The 19814-nt window shown below is 43.8% G+C and overlaps 2 long non-coding RNA genes across 3 annotated transcripts in view; one reads left to right on the forward strand and one right to left on the reverse strand.

Moving 5' to 3' along the window:
• Positions 1 to 17766, forward strand: part of LOC134911799 (uncharacterized) — a 67946-nt gene extending 50180 nt beyond the window's left edge. For both annotated transcript variants that reach the window (XR_010176848.1, XR_010176849.1), the window contains one exon: positions 17238 to 17766. This is a non-coding gene — a long non-coding RNA (uncharacterized LOC134911799). The remainder of the gene's footprint in view (positions 1 to 17237) is intronic.
• The window catches only part of LOC134911800 (uncharacterized), a 48164-nt gene that overhangs the window by 18696 nt on the left and 9654 nt on the right, over positions 1 to 19814 (reverse strand). The window lies entirely within an intron of this gene.

A 19814-nucleotide genomic window follows, 5' to 3' on the forward strand; every position in this document is an offset into this window, starting at 1 on the left:
CTGCAGGAGCATAACAAGAACTAATGTAAACACTTTGAAAGTGAGAGATGCAGCGAAGGGACACTGGTGGAGATGCATCAAAAAAACGGAGGAGTCCCATAGCAACCCACAGCTTTTACCTATCATTTATCTAGTACATTCTAAAAAATTATAGTTAGAAGATGAATAATTGCACTGGGAAACTTCTCCACCTGTCCTCTTTAAAAGGTCTGATATGTCTAACCCACTGATTTCTATAGCTCGTGCAATAATAAAACAATATATATTTCAAGTGTAATAAGTGGCTTACTGTTGAGGAAAAAATAGTATACTGTAAATAACTAAATATGCTGGTAACTAGAGATGAATGATTCTGATTACCTCTAATCAGAGTGTTCCTGAACTTCCAGAGTCAATCCGAGCTGCAGCTCGGCATTTCCCGCCTGGTTCAGATTCCAAATTGAGGCAAAACATCACACAGTGGTGCTGCATTCCGCAGGCCATATCCCACTACTGTGTTCACATATAAGCACTAGTGTGTATTGTCATTTGCAGAAAAGTTTGTTTGTACTGTTCTGCGTACTGCACCCCAGTATGCTGCACCCTAGAGCACTTTGTTTACGTACATATAAAAAAGTTAAAAAGTTAAAAAAGTTAGAAAAAGAATAAAACAAATATTGTTTTATTATTTGTACTGATCTGCGCACTGCAGCCCAGTATGCTGTACCCCAGTGCGCTTTGTTAACTTCACGTACATATAAAAAAGTAAAAAAAGTAAAAAAAAAAAGTATATTGTTGTATAATTTGTTTGTACTGTTGTGTGCACTGCACCTCAGTACGCTGTACCCCAGTGTGCTTTGTTCACTTCACGTAAGCCCTGTGACTTCACACAGTGTGAGCCCAGCTGACAATTAAAAAATATATTGTTGTATAATTTATTTATACTATTCTGTGCACTCTGTCTACCACAGTATGCTCTGTACCCCAATGCACTTTGTTCACTTCACGTAAGCCCTTGAATCCACACAGTGTGAGCTGAATTGATAGTTAAAAAAATATATAAGAAAAAATATATCACTTTGACATCTGGTCGGATCTAAAAGAATTGTTTAAACTTAGTGACCCAATAGCAGCAAAGCAGCACAAGCGGCTGCATAGGGCTTGGAAAGTCACATGGGGCCAAATGACAGGGCTATTTCATTTAGGACATTTTTATTGAGCTGGTGCCGCTGTTGGCGACTGTCATCACATTGGACAGCTGCTGGGTACCAGGGCTCCAGTGCATGCCGCTACAACTTCTGTACCATCAGTCACTGTGGTGTGCTGGGAGATGAGCCGAGAAGACACAACAGTGGGGGAGCATGACTTGATGAGTGTACGGAAATTTGAATGTGACTGAAGCAGATGAGCTGGCATCGCAGTGGGGTAATCACAACTGTGCACCTCTGGAGCAAAGCTGAATAGATTACCCCTACCTCTATATGAAAGAAATGATACTCTCTTATCTTTTATCCAGTAGAGCAGGGGAAGTCTACTGTATTCAGCTCTGCTCTTGAGGTGCATAATTGTGATTACCCTACAGAAATATTGGCTCCTGGAGACTCTGCCTCGCTAACATTAATCATAGCAGATGTGACAGGAAGCAGGGGAGCAACTAAGCCACAGAAGGGGGATATTGGGCTATGCAGGCACTACTGCTGGGGGCGGGTCAGTGGGAAGGCTATACCGGCAACCAAAGCACCAGGCAGGTCTCCTGGGGCCTGCAGCACAACTGAAGTGATAGGGGCAGATTGGGCCAACAGGAGATCAGGGCTCTTCCCCCTTGGCCAGACCCCATCAGCAACTGCTGTCACACAGATTCTGTGAGTTCAGCTTCTTACTGAGTATTAATGACCCTGATCTTCCTGCCTGGTGGCTGGCTGACCCCTCCCCAGAGACCGTCAGCCACTGTTTAATATCCAGTCACAGATCGTTCTGTTGCAGTTCCTCCCTCCCTGGTGCCAGCGCCACTCTCCAGTGACAACATCCTAGTTTTATTAATGACTAAAAATACACTTTAGCAGATGTAGGTCTCAGATGTGCTTCCCCCTTTCCCTTTCTCTCTCCCCCTGTCCCAAATTCTCTATCTCCCCTCCCAACTCTCTCTCTCTCTCCTCCATCTTCCTTACCACACATTTACACTATCTCTCTGTCTACCCCAATATCTCTCAGGGCGGGATGTGCTAAGTATCACATCCACGATGTGGTATTATTATTATTTATTACCAGTTATTATATATAGCACACACATATTCCGCAGCGCTTTAGAGAATATTTGGCCATTTACATCAGTCCATGCCCCAGTAGAGCTTACAATCTATATTCCCAACCACGTGTACATGCACCACACATGGAACAGGAAAAAAGGCAATTTGGAGGCCCCTGTACAAACTGGCTTTGCATTACTTAAGCTGCCCACCCTCCAGTGTGTACTCAGAAAGAGTTTTCAGCACAGTGTAGGAGGCTACTTCCTGAAATTGTGGAAAAGACAATGTTCATCAAAATGAACTACACATTCCACGAGGAAAACCTTTACAGGCAATTACAACAACAGTACAGAGACCTCTGTAATGGTGGATTCCAGTGGGGATGAGTTTATATTGTGTGACAATGATTTACACTGTGATTTATGATTTACACTGATGTGGGTGAGGATGAGTATAGTAGTGATGATGACATCTTGCCACTGCAAAGCTTTTGGCTTAGCTGCCATAAGCCCATTGGTAACTTGTTTTGTGGGGACCCAAACAAACCAAGCACTTCAGCCAAAAAGTGTCTGTCCCTGTCACTGAAGTGCTTCGTTTGTAAACTCATGTGTATGTTTCATTTGGCCACTGCTGTGTGGCAATGTTTCATAGATGTGCTGTAAACTGCAGAGTGTTTGTGCCGCTGCTCTGCCACTTAGTAACCAGCCAGTGGATGTAAACAATATTGTCAGCTGTGAGGTGGTCAAAATGAATAGAAAAATTACTGGAAATTAATGTCATTGAGGTTAGTAATATTGTAGGAACAAAAAAAGGACTAAGCTATGCAATTTTAACTTTTTTTGGTAATTTTTAACAAAAAATACAAAAAAACACAACCAAATCCAGGCTCAACGTTTAGGCAAAACCAAAACCAGATGACGGATTAGAACTAAATCCAGCCAAAATGGTCTGGCGCACATTTCCACTGGTAACAAAACAATTTTTTTTTCCTAATGCTTATCTGATTTTCTTATATGAAATAATATGTTTACTGATTCATTTAATAATCTTGACTGTAAGTTTCGATTGTTGTAGTTTCTTTGAATATTTACAGTTATTTTTGTACCATTTGTCTATAGAATAATAATACAGTATTTGTCACTGTACCCATATGTTTAAATGGTGCTACTAGACATCTCTGCAGTAACTGCTTTATTTATCTCTGGAGAACGTTAATCTTTGGTTAGGAAAAAAGTTGTCTCTCTCTCCAAGTGCATGGCCACATTTAAAATCCTTAGTGGGCACTAGTCGTTTGCATTGTAAGCAAAAGGAATAGACTCAAACACCTGGGACCAAAGCTGGAGAACTAAAATGTTACACTGCCCAATCATTCTAAATGTCATTTCACTACAATAGTGTTTACTGCTGCTGAGTCTGTTGGAATCATATCCCCAATGTACTTCTAATTAACTTTTTTTTTAAGGTTATTTTCCCAAACAAAAGTTATTTTCTTTGCTTGAGTAACCTCTGAAATGAAAACATAATATTTGATTCAATAAAATAAAATTGAATGTGCATGGTGATCCTTTGAGTCAATGCTGGATTCACGTAGGTACTAATCCTGTGTAGGGAGCAAAGCAGACAAAAGAGAAAATAACTTAAGGGGTAAATCACTCACTAGCGTTTTTTGCAGCGCTGCGATCAGGTCAGAACTGCGCATGCGTATGCACCGCAATGTGCAGGCACGTCACACGGGTACAAAGCGGATCGCCACTCAGCGATGGGTTTGTGCGAAGAATCCATTTGCACGGGCGATCGCAAGGTGATTGACAGGAAGAAGGCATTTGTGGGAGGCAACTGACCGTTTTCTGGGAGTGTGGAAAAACTCAGGCGTTCCCAAGGGTTTGCAGGGCGGGTGTCTGACGTCAATTCTGGTCCCGGACAGGTTGATGTGAGCGCAGTGGCTGAGTAAGTCCTGGGCTACTCAGAAACTGCACAAGATATTTTTGTACCGCTCGGCTGCACATGTGATCGCACACTTGCACAGCTAAAATACACTCCCCGATGGGCGGTGACAATGTGAACGCAGGACTGCAAAAAACAGCTAGCGAGCGATCAGGTCTGAATTACCCCCTTTTCACCTTAGTAAATCCATGTTGCACTGCAGGTGGGGCAGATTTAAAATGTGCAGATTTGAGAGGGGCATTTATTTCCAAGTATTTCTATGGTAATTGCCGGAAAAATCCTTGCATAACATCATCAAATTTTCACAGTTGTATGAACATACTGCACTCAATGTGATTATAATGACTCGATTGGAAGTATTTATATCATAGAGTTAAGTGTTCTTTATTTTGCTCATTTGCAAAGCATACTGTATAGAAATTGCAAATTAAACTCTTTCACTGCCAGGCAGTGTTGGATTGAGGTATGAAGGGCCCACCAGTGGATTGTAGTAGTAGTAGTAGTAGTAGTAGTTGGGGCCCATGTTTAGAAATGTGGCCAGGCTCCAGAGGGGGTATGGTCAGCTGCCACAGAGGTTTGACTAACCATTAGAGAGTGCATGGTTTGGGCCCCTTCAGAAATATATACAGAGTGATTCAAAAGTTGCAGTACACCCTTGTCAAAGTCGCAGTACACCCTTTTGTTTCAAAAACTGTGCAGAAAGTGGGAAAACTGACTTAGATTCAAGATGGTCGATTTCAAGATGGTGCCCATGTTAGGTACATACCCTAAAAGATAGCCCACCTCACCGATACCTTACTAGAGTATTCAGTTTTCCCATTTTCTGCACAGTTTTTGAAACAAAAGGGTGTACTGCGACTTTTGAATCACCCTGTATAGTAAATACTGCTAGGGCATGCATGATAATGTAGAAGATTAATAACCGCAATGCACTGTAGAGAATACACCACAGTCCTGTGCAGTATAATGTAACATATGTATGCGGTATAATTCAACTGCACAGTTTGGAACCTGATACCTTGAGGAGGAGGTAATCCCCCAGTCAGTGGGGCTCACTGGGGGTTTCCCCTGTACCCCTGTGTACCAGTCCAACCCTGCTGCCAGGGAGAGAGACAGAGAAGGAGAGAGACAGGGACAGGGAGAGAGAGAGATGAGGGAGAGAGACGGACAGGGAGAGACAGACGGGGAGAGAAAGACAGGGAGAGGGAGACAGAGCTAGGGAGAGCGAGAAGCGAGGGAGAGAGACAGGGAGGGGAGAGAGACACAGAGAGAGGGAGACAGGCACACAGGAAGAGGGGGAGAGAGATGGAAAAAGAGGCAGACTGAGCGAGATAGAGAGATAGAGAGAGAGAGTTGAGGAGACAGGGAGACAGAGCTGGGGAGAAAGAGAGAGACGGAGAAAGAGGGAACGGCACAGGGTGAGGTGCACAAAAACTTCTGCTGCTCTGCGGGACGCTGGGTGATTAAGACGGGCACCCGGGGTGCCACACACTGATGCTCCTCCTTATGTGGCTGGGCGGCTATGTTCTCACCCCTAGAGTTTCCCGGCAGAGGGGAGACTCTCGGTGCCTCCTGCACAAGAGCAGCAAACTTTCTACACAGTCCACACTTACCTTCCCTCCTTGTCCGCCATGGTGCTCGTTGGGAGCTGCGTTCCTTCTTCTGGCCTCACTGTCTGAACCGTGTAGCCCTCTCTCAATCAGGGTGAATGGTCATGGGGGCGGTTGCAGTACACCCTGCTCTGCTCCTTCTGCTATTGTTTGCCGCATATTCCACAGCCCTCTCAGCTCTAAGGCAGCCACTGAATGGCAGTGAGTGAGTCCTTTTATGTGTCCCCGCTCGAGATGGGGTCTTTTAGTGACCCCTTCGCCCTACTGAGTCTCTAGGTCACAGAGGCAGCGCGCCCCATTGATGCTGATCGGCGCTCCGCCTCTGCTCGTGGATCTTCTATTGAAGTATGAGAAGGGCAGGGTCCAGGATGGAGGACAGTGGAGGAGCCAGGTGCCCCCTTCAGTGCTGGAGCCCAGTGGCAACAGACTCCGTTGCCTCCGGGAGTTCCGCCCCCGCCCCGTAGGCCACAAGTTGAGAATGATGCTCAGAATTCCAGGTTGCAGCTCAAAGCCACAAATGATAAAACATCTCATTGATTAAAATTGCTGTTCTCTGGGCAGTCTGTTCGCATCATAATTGTATGCTACTAGTAATTCTGTATTCTTTTATTGGATATAGTGCAATATTGGATTGGTGTCTACGGACGTTTAAATCATATAAATGTGATCAGTACTAGGGAAAACCTTCCTCCGATTCTAAGAGGATTCCTATAGCAACGGCAAATGCCGAGAGGAACGGAACAGTGATGTCAGCTACGGTCACGTGATATGCTCCAGTGAATGGGCTGTGTCTGCATAATGTATTGAACACCACCTTCCAATGGAATGGGAGGGAGACTACGTTGACAGCGGCTGCACGTCACGAGAACAGACATCCTGCGTCCGTACTGGAGCGTGATGACGGAAGCCAACGATCATGTGACCGCGGTCACGTGACCGCAAGAGGGACCCGACGATTGGAGTTACCATGGCAGCGGTACGCACAGAGGAGGACTTGGTCTCAGCACGCAAAGATCACGGACATATAGGTGATTAATGTATAGGGATCAGCCGTGCTGGGACCAATAGGATTCGGAGGGGAGGGATATAATTGGGGCCATTGGAGCCAGTGAGACATTCCATTTTGGCAGCAGACCTTGAGAAAGACCCGAGGCGGGTCGGAACGCGTGGGTACCTTGCCTGTTTACCCCCCACATGCTGACACTGATGTCTATGGACTGAGCCTACGCCTGGATAAAACTGAGACCGGGAGATCCCCTTGCTGCAGCTGGGAGGAATTACCTGGATTCACATGCGCTTTAGAACTGACGTAAATCAGTTCACCAGGAATCGGTAATCAGCCATTGCTTCTGTTTTTCTCATGAGGGTGGATTCATTTCTGTGAATGTCTTTTGTCCATTGTGACACATGTTGTGTCAATATACCAGCATCTTCCATATTGGAATTATAATATTGTGTGTTTTTTTTAGAAAGTTGATGACATTAAATACTTGTTTTTATGGTGTTACACTATTCTTTGCATTCTCCTCTTTTTCCGGTCACCCATTGATATGAGTGCTCCTAATTAGGAGAAATCAATGGAAAGTAAGAGGTGGATTTGCTCCATTACAAACGGGGCACGCGCTGGTGAAGTAGTATCTTTTCTTTTATTTTCACTATTTATCTTTTGGGGTTGGAAAAGCCCCTTCTTAAGATACTGCACTGACTAGTCGCCTCTGCGCACTGTTGGGTACTGTCTTTTTCTATTCAAACGTTACTTGTCTTTTCCATTCAGTCAGTTCCTGTAGTGCTGCAACCATGTTTAATTACAGAGAAAATAGGAAAACTGTCTTAGAGAAAGTTTTCAAGGAGGATGGGGAATATACCCCTGTGGTGGACGAGGATTTAGAAAGCGTAATGAGAAAATTGGAGAACGTAATGTTAAGGGAAAATAGAATCTGGTGGGAGACGGTGACTTTGGAGAAGTACGTCTCTCACCAGATGATTCCTAAGGGACTCCTCATTGCAAAAACTGCTTCCTTCACTACTGCAAGTGACAGTTTCAAAAGCAAGTGGGAAACCATACTGAGAGACTGTTCATTCAACCTAATGACTCTCATTATTCAAGATAGAAGAGAGGAAATGGGTAAATTAGAAGAGGAGATCAAAACCTATAGAGAGTGGACTATACCCTTTATTGATACAAAGGAATATAAAGATTTGGAGAAAAGGGTAGAAATTAATATTGGAAAAAATGAGAAAATTATAGTGGATCGTAAGATAAAAAAATTCAATAGAGATAAAATACAGTTAAAAGAAACTGAAAATGAAGAAAATAGGGAAATAAACGCAAATAGAGGGAATACTACACAGATCCCCACATTAAAGAAGAAGCAACCAGTTAAAAAGAAACCCACCACATTAGAATATGGGAGAGATGAAGAAGGTCAAGGAAAAAAGAATGAGACACCACAATGGAGATATAGAGAAAGGACACCACCATATGTGGAAAGAAATTACAGTGTAGCAGATAATTATGTAAATAGAAGAGAAGACAAACACAATTCGACATTACATAGAAAAGAACCCTATCCTCAATGGAAACATAGAAATGTGAATGACAGAGGTAGATTTGTACAAGAGACTCCTAGACAAGAAATAGGAATACGAAACAGATTCCACACCCTTCAAAATGAGGGAAACCAGGTCCGTTCTCCTTTTTTAGAGGGGAGCAGGGACAGAAACTGGTACAGATAACAACTAATAAGAAACGGGGCAAAAGGGGAGGTGGCCCAAAAAGAACTATAAAAGACCATCTACGGAGAAAAATATACAAGAAGAAAAAAAGAACAAAGAATAGAAGGGAAAAGGGTGAAAAAGAGAAGGAGGAAGTATTGGAGAAAGGCAAAGTGAAAATGTTTAACCTAAGCTCCCACCTCCTCACAAAAGGAGAGATTGCTGTGCTTGAGAGGGGCTTAAAATTTGCCCCTTCCAACACTATAAACAAATTCTCCACCTTTGTTGATTTGCAAAAATACATCAGAAAGCTAACTGTAAAGAAATTCTTTCTGAGTAAGGAAACAGGCGCACCTGAAATAACAGAACAGGTAGATTCAACTCCCTTTAAGCCTAAGTCAATTTTTTATCCTTCGTATATAAAGGGCAACTTTTTGGAAACATTCTACACCCTAGTACATGATGATTTGAATAAAATCGAGATAAAAAACAAAAAATCCAATTTAACATATAAGGAGAGACAAGCCCTCAAGAATCTGAGAGACCTCTCAGATATAATCATCAAACCCACCGATAAAGGTGGGGGGGGGGGGGGGGGTAGTCCTAATGGATAAGGAAAAATACGAGGCTGAAGTAATGCGCCAGTTGGATGATAGGACCACTTATCATAAGTTACGCTCTGACCCTACAGACAACATTATGGATAAAATGAAACTTTTCATAGACAAATATAGGATGAAGAACGTCATCAGTGAAAAGGAACAAAAATTCCTTATCAATCAAGAACCTGTCATCCCGGTGCTATATGTGCTCCCCAAGGTCCATAAAGACCTCAATAATCCTCCGGGGAGACCTATAGTATCCGGGATTGATTCTGTGACAGCGGGGTTATCGGAATTCATCGATTACCACCTCCAACCTTTGGTCCTCTTGAACAAATCACACCTGAAGGACACCTCGGATGTATTAAGATTGTTGGAGGGGGTCGAATGGAAGGAGGATTATACCCTGGTGACGGCCGACGTACGGTCTCTATACACCATCATAGACCACAAAGATGGTATAAAAGCAATACAAAAGTATTTACAGGAAAGTACACTAAACGAAGGGATGCAAGAGTTCATCACAGAGGGCGTGATGTTCACACTCCAAAATAATTACTTTGCCTTTAAGGACGATTTCTATTTACAAAAAGTCGGGACCACCATGGGCACCAATTTCGCCCCGAGCTATGCCAACATCTTCATGGGGTGTTGGGAAACAGAATATGTCTGGAATAGCCATCAGTTCGGGGCGAGCTTGGTGTCCTGGTCCAGATTCATAGACGATGTCCTCTTTATATGGCAAGGAGATGAAACGTCCTTGCACGACTTCTGTATGTACCTGAACCAGAATCTGTTGAATATTGAGCTTACATTTACTAAAAGTAAGGAAAGTATACATTTCTTGGATCTAACTATATATGTTGAGGGAAACCGCATTCATACAAAGAATTATGTGAAACCTACGGATTCACTTAGCTATATCAACGCCAGTAGTTGCCATCACCCAAACTGGCTGCAAACCATACCGGTAGGGCAATTGAAGAGGGTAAGGAGATATTGCTCCACTAGGGAAGTGTATTCTGAACAAGCTAGGGAAATGCAAACAAAGTTTGTGTCATGCGGATATAAAATGGAGGCAGTGGCAGAAGCCGCTAGGGAAGTTAATGAGATCGATAGAAATCTCCTTCTGAAGAAAAAATCGGAATCACAACCAAATGAGAATCAGGGAGACTTCCAGTGGGCTTTTGTAACTACCTTCAACGATCAATCCAAATCCATTGAAAAAATATTCAACAAACACTGGGGGATCTTACAGAAGGACCCTATTTTGGGCCCACAGCTTCCCCAGAAAATAAAATGTGTATACAGAAAAGCACCTAATCTGGGTAACAGCCTTGTCCGTAGTGCATTACCCCCAACTGCACGACCAGGAATCAAGACTCAAGGATTCCACCGGTGTATGAATTGCATTGCATGTAGAGAAGTGAAAGATCAAAGTAAAACGAGTGAAGTTTCCATTAATGGAAAAAGATCTGAGATCAAGGACTTCATCACATGCAACACAAAAAATGTTGTATACGCGATAGAATGTGACTGCAATTTATTCTACATTGGGAGGACCTCGAGGCCCTTAAAAGTGCGATGGGGGGAGCATTTAAGAAATATCAGAAGAGGGCTAGAGACACATGCCCTCTCTGATCATTTCAAAAAACAACATGAATGCTCCACCAGGGCAATAAAGAGATTTATAGGCCTAAAATGGGTAAAGGGACACTGGCGAAGGCGAGATTTAGCGCAACAACTGGCTAAAACTGAGATGAGAACGATTTACGATCTGGGCACCCTTCAGCCAGGGGGCCTGAACCTGGAGTTTGAAATAAAATGGTTCCTTTAAATTTCTTACTTCTTTCACTCTTTATATATCTATAATAATATATAAAAAAAATATAGTGTTTAATCCTACTAATGGTGAAGGGTCCTTTCCTTTGTAAAAGCTGAATTTAAATACTATTTTGCTATAATTGTATGCTAATAGTAATTCTGTATTCTTTTATTGGATATAGTGCAATATTGGATTGGTGTCTACGGACGTTTAAATCATATAAATGTGATCAGTACTAGGGAAAACCTTCCTCCGATTCTAAGAGGATTCCTATAGTAACGGCAAATGCCGAGAGGAACGGAACAGTGATGTCAGCTACGGTCACGTGATATGCTCCAGTGAATGGGCCGTGTCTGCATAATGTATTGAACACCACCTTCCAATGGAATGGGAGGGAGACTACGTTGACAGCGGCTACACGTCACGAGAACAGACATCCTGCGTCCGTACTGGAGCGTGATGACGGAAGCCAACGATCATGTGACCGCGGTCACGTGACCGCAAGAGGGACCCGACGATTGGAGTTACCATGGCAGCGGTACGCACAGAGGAGGACTTGGTCTCAGCACGCAAAGATCACGGACATATAGGTGATTAATGTATAGGGATCAGCCGTGCTGGGACCAATAGGATTCGGAGGGGAGGGATATAATTGGGGCCATTGGAGCCAGTGAGACATTCCATTTTGGCAGCAGACCTTGAGAAAGACCCGAGGCGGGTCGGAACGCGTGGGTACCTTGCCTGTTTACCCCCCACATGCTGACACTGATGTCTATGGACTGAGCCTACGCCTGGATAAAACTGAGACCGGGAGATCCCCTTGCTGCAGCTGGGAGGAATTACCTGGATTCACATGCGCTTTAGAACTGACGCAAATCAGTTCACCAGGAATCGGTAATCAGCCATTGCTTCTGTTTTTCTCATGAGGGTGGATTCATTTCTGTGAATGTCTTTTGTCCATTGTGACACATGTTGTGTCAATATACCAGCATCTTCCATATTGGAATTATAATATTGTGTGTTTTTTTTAGAAAGTTGATGACATTAAATACTTGTTTTTATGGTATTACACTATTCTTTGCATTCTCCTCTTTTTCCGGTCACCCATTGATATGAGTGCTCCTAATTAGGAGAAATCAACGGAAAGTAAGAGGTGGATTTGCTCCATTACAAACGGGGCAGGCGCTGGTGAAGTAGTATCTTTTCTTTTATTTTCACAGTCTGTTCGCATCAGACCCCTGTCGGATTCCACAGATTCGGACTGTGCAGGGATATTCTAACTTCCAATTTTTTTCTAAATTATTTTCAGAAATAATTTGTGGTCCTTTTGAGAATCTCTGCTCATTTCCAATATTTCCAATATCATGTAGGTACTGAGGCAGTCAGATTTTGTTTTGAACCAAAATTCATGGTAGTCTATTAAGTTGACAAATACTATTGACATGTTTCACTTTTTCTGGGTCTTATGCAGAGCAGCACACAATGCCAATTTTATTGTAGTTCTACGATTGTTTGCTACTGTGTGTGTGTGATGTCTGAGGGTTTGGCTTGAGCAGGCGTTTTTGGGTAGAGATGACTTGGAGGGAGTGTGAGTGAAGCGAGAAGGCTTTAACCAGGTTCTGTGCATGGAATTTGGAATTTGGCAGGTACAGAGGATATACACTTAGAATAATTATTGGTGAAGGCAGTTATGACATGAGCAATAACTTTCTTAAGCTGAAATTGTGGATCACTGCTGATGCTGCAAGAAGAACCGGATAGGTGACCAGAATGCAACTGGAATCTTGGCCGGAATGGTAAGAGCAATGGTGATCGAAATGCAACCGGAATGCTGGCCGGAATGGAACCAGAACGGACTAAAGTGATGACTGGGCTGGATCCGGAATGATGACACTGGAAAGTCCTAGAGGGATGCAGATATAATAGCAGACATGCTCGGACTTGACAATTACCAGGCTGTAACTGGATCAAAGGAATCACTGAGTATGTAAGAGCTCAGCACAGAGCTGTTACTTCCTGAGAAGAGACTGTTGTACTGACTATTTGATGTCAGCAGGAATTCAGCTTTATAGCACAGACTGCTCAGAGATTGGATGTTCTGATCAGCTGGTTGGAAGGAGCTCCGAGATTGGGCAATGGAGGATCAGGTGATAGAATCCAAGATAGCAGCGGCCAGGTCCGGTTTTGGAGGGAACTTTGGACTAGGCTCAAACACCAGAAAGCAGACCTCATGGAGGACAATGCTATGACTGCAGGCAGCGACAGCAGACACAGTGCAGCACCGCTCACAGAGACTGCAGCAGCAGCCGGAACTTCACCTGAGAACCACGCCAGCTGTCACCTGCTTGAACCGGGAGTGATGTGTGGAAGCAGTGTGGCCAGCCCTCTGCGCCAAGCAGGACAGACATCGCAAAGGTAAGAAAGTTTTAGTACTCCACAGCGTGACAGTGTGCGTGAAAATTCCTAAAAACTCCTATGGTGCATGCATTACACCAGTGAGGTGCAGTCACACAGATGTATGCACAAGGGCGGTATCTGAAATCTTTTGGAAAAGTGATGCGCATTCCTGGGCGGTTACTGGGAGGTAGCTTAGCGCATACATGGTGATGGGCCATCTTATAGGCATATTATCGGAGTGTAACTGGAGTGTCAGGGAAATTGGTTGCTTACACAGAAGCTCAACCGCTCACATAGGATTCAGACTGAGAAAAGTTCTGATGGTGTGACCGGTGGTGCACTTAGAGACACACTCATTTGTATTTCAGCACCTATAGGGCATTTCAGTGCTTGCACAGTCAAGCACATGGATGTACACAAGCGGAAAACTTGGTAGTGGCATTTACATAAAGTCTCAGTTGGACACAACTGCGTCTCCGTCCACCTGTAAATCAGCCCCTCTATGTGGACTCTTTCTTAAAAAAGGAATATTTTAATTAATTACACTGTTACTGTTCAGCAGGACATCAACCCAATCAGTGCTGCTGAGCAGCCTTGAACACATATGATTTGCTCATTATTATCCAGGTGAACTTACTCTTAACTCTCATCAAGCAGCTGTGCATTTTGAGGCTATACTGAAAACCCCAAATACAGTAGGTATGCTTCATGGTGAAGCCAGATGGAAATCGTCATGCACAATTTCAAGGAGATTGAAAAATAGTCTCTCAAACATCCAAATTACTGTCTATGGTGTATGCAATTACAAAGCATTGCATACTGTAGATCCAAATAAAATAGTCCCTACCTTTCCCTTAGCTCCAACTTTAACAATTGTACCTACAGCTGTTTCTCTAGCATGAAATTCCCTTAGAAAATACCCATGTAATGTATTTCTTTTGGCATTATCCAAGGGTGTCTGAATAAAAGTCACATAATCCACACAGTCTGGGGAATGTCCAATTTCTGATTTTATCCACATCATATTTCAAAATAGGCGGAATTTGCATCATGACCATCCACTGAATGTCCCAAGTGCCTGATTCCCAACATCTGCATTACCACAATATGTTTACAGCACCGTGCATGTGTTATATGTGCTCTGTTTAAATACTTTACATTCCACTTCATTAGTTGTCTAGGTTTGTTTCTGGTTGTTTGTGTATCCCTGTATCTGGCAAACACGAGGGGGTAAGAGACTCTGTTATTGTAAACTGTATATTTGGCATATTCATATGTTGATTTAGATCAAATCTTTTTTCCCATTGTTTCCGTGTGACAGCTGTATACAGTGCATAGCTTCATGATGCCCCATTTGCGCTCATTCATTCATTGAAATGCAACCTGATGCCACTTTGCCGAGTGCACTGCCCGGTACAGCTGCTCTGGTATGTCGCGTTGTGCCAAGCTGTGATTTTGCTAAAGTTTGAATGTAGGGAAGCAGCAGGTGTAATGTGACACTCAAAGCCTCCAGTCTCTCCAGAAAACACACTGCTGGGTTGGAAACGGAACCAGGACGCCTGAGCCAAACGCCTGAATTCTCTTTAAAGTCTGCCCAACTGGCATAGCTGGGCGTTGAAAGATCACACAGAATACAAATATTTAAATTACCCTGGAATGACAGAAAGTATTCTTGTAACGCTTGGCTCACTGCTCCTGAATTGTACGGAAATTACACGCTGCAAAAATCATGTACTATTTACATTATTTACAGTCACAATATAACACAGGCTCTGTTTTAATGTTTCTTGTGCAGCATTAGCCTCTACCAAATAAAATTACGGGAACCCAAGAATCCTGTTCTGTGACTGCATAATATGCAAGATATGTGGATTATATAGCTAAATATATTTGTGAACATGTACTTTAAGAATAGCAGCTCTCCAGTTATTATAAGAAACTCTAGCAGCAGTGCACTCATTCTACTGTACTGTATGTATCTTTGGTTATGTGTTGTCACTCATAGCAAAGTGACAGAGAATCTCAGTCTAATTTGGGGATGCCCATCCTTTTTCATCTGAGAGCATTAATATAAAACTGTATTACTTTGCTGCGCTGCAATAAACTGCATCGGGTCGGAATGACCCCCTATATCCTCGCCAACTCTGTTGTACAATTTGAGTATCCCTTATCCAAAACGCTTGGGACCAGAAGTATTTTGGATATCGGATTTTTCCGTATTTTGGAATAATTGCATACCATAAGGAGATATCATGGTGATGGGACCTAAATCTAAGCACAGAATGCATTTATGTTACATATACACCTTATACATACAGCCTGAAGGTCATTTTAGCCAATATTTTGAATAACTTTGTGTATTAAACAAGGTTTGTGTACATTGAGTCATCAGAAAACAAAGGTTTCACTATCTCACTCAAAAAATTCTGTATTTCGGAATATTCCGTATTTTGGAATATTTGGATATGGGATACTCAACCTGTAATATATTTCCCCCTGTAGTAAAACATTTTCCCTGCCTCTGTAGTAACACATGTAATACCCTACAACACGACTCCTCCATCAGGTACAAAATGCTGTCCTCCTGGACTTCCCTCTTCATTTATGATTGCCATCACCTGTGTTGAACTAGTTAATTGATGAGAAAGGTGTTTCAAGACATTTTGGGGAATGTGCTGAAATGGACCAAGCAATGTTCAGAGCTGCAGTCTGACTCGGTCATAGACATCGACAAGTGTGAATGGGATAAGGACCCATAAAATAGGATATGTTTTATTTTGAACTTACATAAACTTAAAACAAATTGGTGTTTTACCATCAGATGGTAAGTGGATTTAATAATGCAATAAAGAGGCAACCCTATAAAATGGGACTAAGCATTGCATACTTTTAAACTGTAAATAAACTGAATAAGATTGTGGGGCTAATTCTGAGTTGCACAAAGACACGGCCGTCTTTATGCAAATGCAGTGACTACTGAGGTGTCCCTTTGCATGTCTTGCAGTGATGCAAATCCGTATTGGTGCACCATCAAAACCTGCACCAATCCTATGGCAGATGCAGTTACTACATTTGAGCATGGACTGTGGGGGTCCAAGTTGATCGCTCGCTAGCAACTTTTTGCAGCACTGCGATCAGGTTACATATCGGCAAAACTGTGCATGCATATGCACCGCACTGCGCAGGTGCGTCGTACGGGTACATAGAGGATCGGTGCTGGGCAATGGATTTAATGAAGAATCCATTCGCACAGCCGATCGAAAGGTGATTAACAGAAAGAGGGCGTTTGTGGGTGTCAACTGACCGTTTTCTGGGAGTGTTTGGAAAAACGCAGGCATGTCCAAGCGTTTGCAGGGCGGTTGTCTGACGTCAATTCCGGGACCAAAAAGACTAAAGTGATCGCAGCAGCTGAGTAAGTCCAGAGCTACTCAGAAACTGCAAAAAACTTTTTTGTGCCGTCGGCTGCAAAAGCGTTCGCACACTTGCAAAGCTAAAATACACTCCCCCATAGGTGGCGACTATCTGATCGCAGCGCTCCAAAAAGTTGCTAGCGAGCGATCAACTCGGAATGACCCCCTGTGTGAGTGCTGGTGTGTCTTTGGAGGCAGCCGATTCCCAGCGACATGCCCATGACATGCCTGCATCTGCTTAGCCACCCCGTTACCTCCCAGGAACACCCACTGAATCCCACACAGAACCCTGCGCCTGACTCTCTTCCGCGTGTCTGAGGGCTTACAATCTGGGCGCATGCGCAGTGCGACCCAGATGCACATCGGCCAACTGCGTGCAAAACAGAATCAGGCCCAGGTTTTTTTATTTGACTGAGTTGACAACATGGAACTAATAACGTAATTATATTCATATTCAACTGTTATGTTTCCAATTCCACAGACCTTGCATTCTTCTTTTTTTTTTTTAGGTTACCAGTAAAGTTCCTTTATGATGGAAACGAGATTGTACTGTGGACACCTGCCAAGTGGGAAGTAGACCATCAAGTTGCTGGGCTTAGGTCTGTAGCAGCTGTTGGACGATAATGACTTTCAGTATGCCTTAGTCTAAGCTGGGATATAACCCTGTGACTCTGAGTTCACTGAGGCACATGTATCTGTCTATATCTGTCAGCCTTTGATGTAAATCAGACCCATTCTAGAAGTTCGTGTCTGATGAAATGTTGCTACTGCAGAGCTCCTGAATATTAAAACCTATAGCGCTGAACTGTATTATACAGTATATCATCATGTGACCCCCTAAGGGAACCTTCTATACAGTATATCCCTTTCTCTTCTGATTTATGTACTTCCAGCACTGTCAATGCATGATTGATAGAGCTCAGTTCATGCAGGTGATTATACATTAAAGGTATACTTTATAGATCTTTGCGCTGTGCAGAGCTGTATAATGTAAAAGTATAGATATGACAAAAAGAATACAATTAATACAAGCACAAATATATTTGGAAAACGTTCTTCCATTATGGAGCAGTGAGACATCTGCGCAGCACCACCAAGCTAAACACATGGGGCCTGATTGTGAGCATCTGTGTCTGTATCATTTGCCGGTCATGTATCGCTACCTGCCCTTCTCCGGTGTACTTCTGTGCAGCTGAAGGCACAGGGACCCTCTTTAAGCATCCTAGGTGCAGATTCTCCATCAGAGCATGGCCTCCAATGTGACCGATAAAGCATCTGAGCTCCCAGCCACTTTGGTGACATGCCAGTGACATCTCATAACACGCCCAAAAGAAGGATCGTCTCAATGCGCCCGTTTAGCCACCTCCCAGACACCACCCAGTAACGTCCTATACTTATTCAATACATTTCTGAGACCATGGGCCTGATTCAGAGGTGAATGTAAAATGCACGCAACGACGATAATCACGCAGTTGGATGAAACTGGATGTACTGCGCATGTGTCCAAGTCACACAGTACATGAATACAGATGGCTACTGGTGGGAGGGTTGTGGTATGGTATGCCGGCGGCCGGGCTCCCAGCAACCAGCATACCAGCGCCAGAAGCCTGACCGCTGGCATACTGACAGTGTAGCGAGCGCAAATGAGCCCCTTGCGGGCTCGCTGCACTCGCCACGCTGCGGGCACGGTGGCGTGCAAGGCGCGCCAAGCTATTTATTCTCCCTCCAGGGGGGTCGTGGACCCCCACGAGGGGGAAAAACTGTCGGTATGCCGGCTGTCGGGATTCCGGCACCGGTATACTGTGTGCCGGGATCCCAACAGTCAGCAACCTGAAGACCACCCGGCGGGAGACGTAGAATTAATTTGGACGTAAAAGCCTCGGATTTTAGTCGGAGGTAGGCAGATGTGGCTGTGTTGCGGTCAGCAGCTGTGTCTAAAGTCTAAACACACTGACACAGGTGACCATGTTCAGATTCAGCGCTTCCATAGGTGAAACCTCTGAAGGTGCTACCAATGGTGTGTCTGATGGTGCTCCTTAATATGCACAGTGACAGATTAGCGCTGCAGCCGGTGGGCGCTTCAGTAGGAAGACCGTCATCTGCGTGGCTGAGTAAAAAGAGTTGCAACTGCATCCTCTGAATCAGGCTCCATGTGTCTCAATCGCAACTGCAAATCTGCATGCATGGACTCTGGACGACTGCACAGTGCAACTTAGATGCATGCGCAGTAGCAAAACTGACATTGCATCCCACTCAGAATGAGGCCCACGATATGGAATCTGCAGGTACTCAACAAGACAAGAGGACTTCAAGTACTTAAAGATTTATTGTGCATAAATACAAATGAAACTCACATGATACACCGCTGACCAATGAGGAACAACTTGCACTAATCAATACGACACATTATAATTACATTTGTAAGGAAATGTGAATCTTTTAAGATGCATTTGTCAGTTATGAATACATCTGTTCTTTATCAAGGAGATATTGACAAAATGCAGTGTTAGGATGACCGGAGGTCATTTACATCAGTCCCTGCCCCAGTGGAGCTTAGTCTTTGGGCCTGATTCATAGTTTTACGCTATGCTGATATTTTCGCAGGTGATCGATTATCAGCTGATTGCACATGTGTCTGAGGGGGACATTTACTAAGCAGTGAAAAGAGCGGAGAAGTGAGCCAGTGGAGAAGTGGCTCCATCAACCAATCAGCAGCTCTGTATCATTTTATAGTATGCAAATTATAGATGTTACTTCAGTGCTGATTGGTTGCCATGGGCAACTTTTCCACTGGCTCACTTTTCCGCTCTTATCACTGCTTAGTAAATGTCCCCCTTAGTCTCACTTTGCACGTGTTAAAGTCCATCACTGTAGTTGCTCGCAGTGAGGATTCCTTTGCAGGATCAACGCCACCAATTGAGTGGGAATAGAACCTGTGGCAAGCGAAGCATGGCAAGCGCAGGGAGCCTGCGAGGGGACTCACTGCCTCGCAGCCGGTATTCCGCAGACTGCAGGACTGGGGAGGAAGGCTTCAGCTAGCTGACAGGTACAGTAAGAATGGGGGGAGAGTGCGGACCCTGCTACCT

The sequence above is a fragment of the Pseudophryne corroboree genome, chromosome 4, assembly GCF_028390025.1.
Source record: "Pseudophryne corroboree isolate aPseCor3 chromosome 4, aPseCor3.hap2, whole genome shotgun sequence".
Lineage (NCBI taxonomy): Eukaryota > Metazoa > Chordata > Amphibia > Anura > Myobatrachidae > Pseudophryne > Pseudophryne corroboree.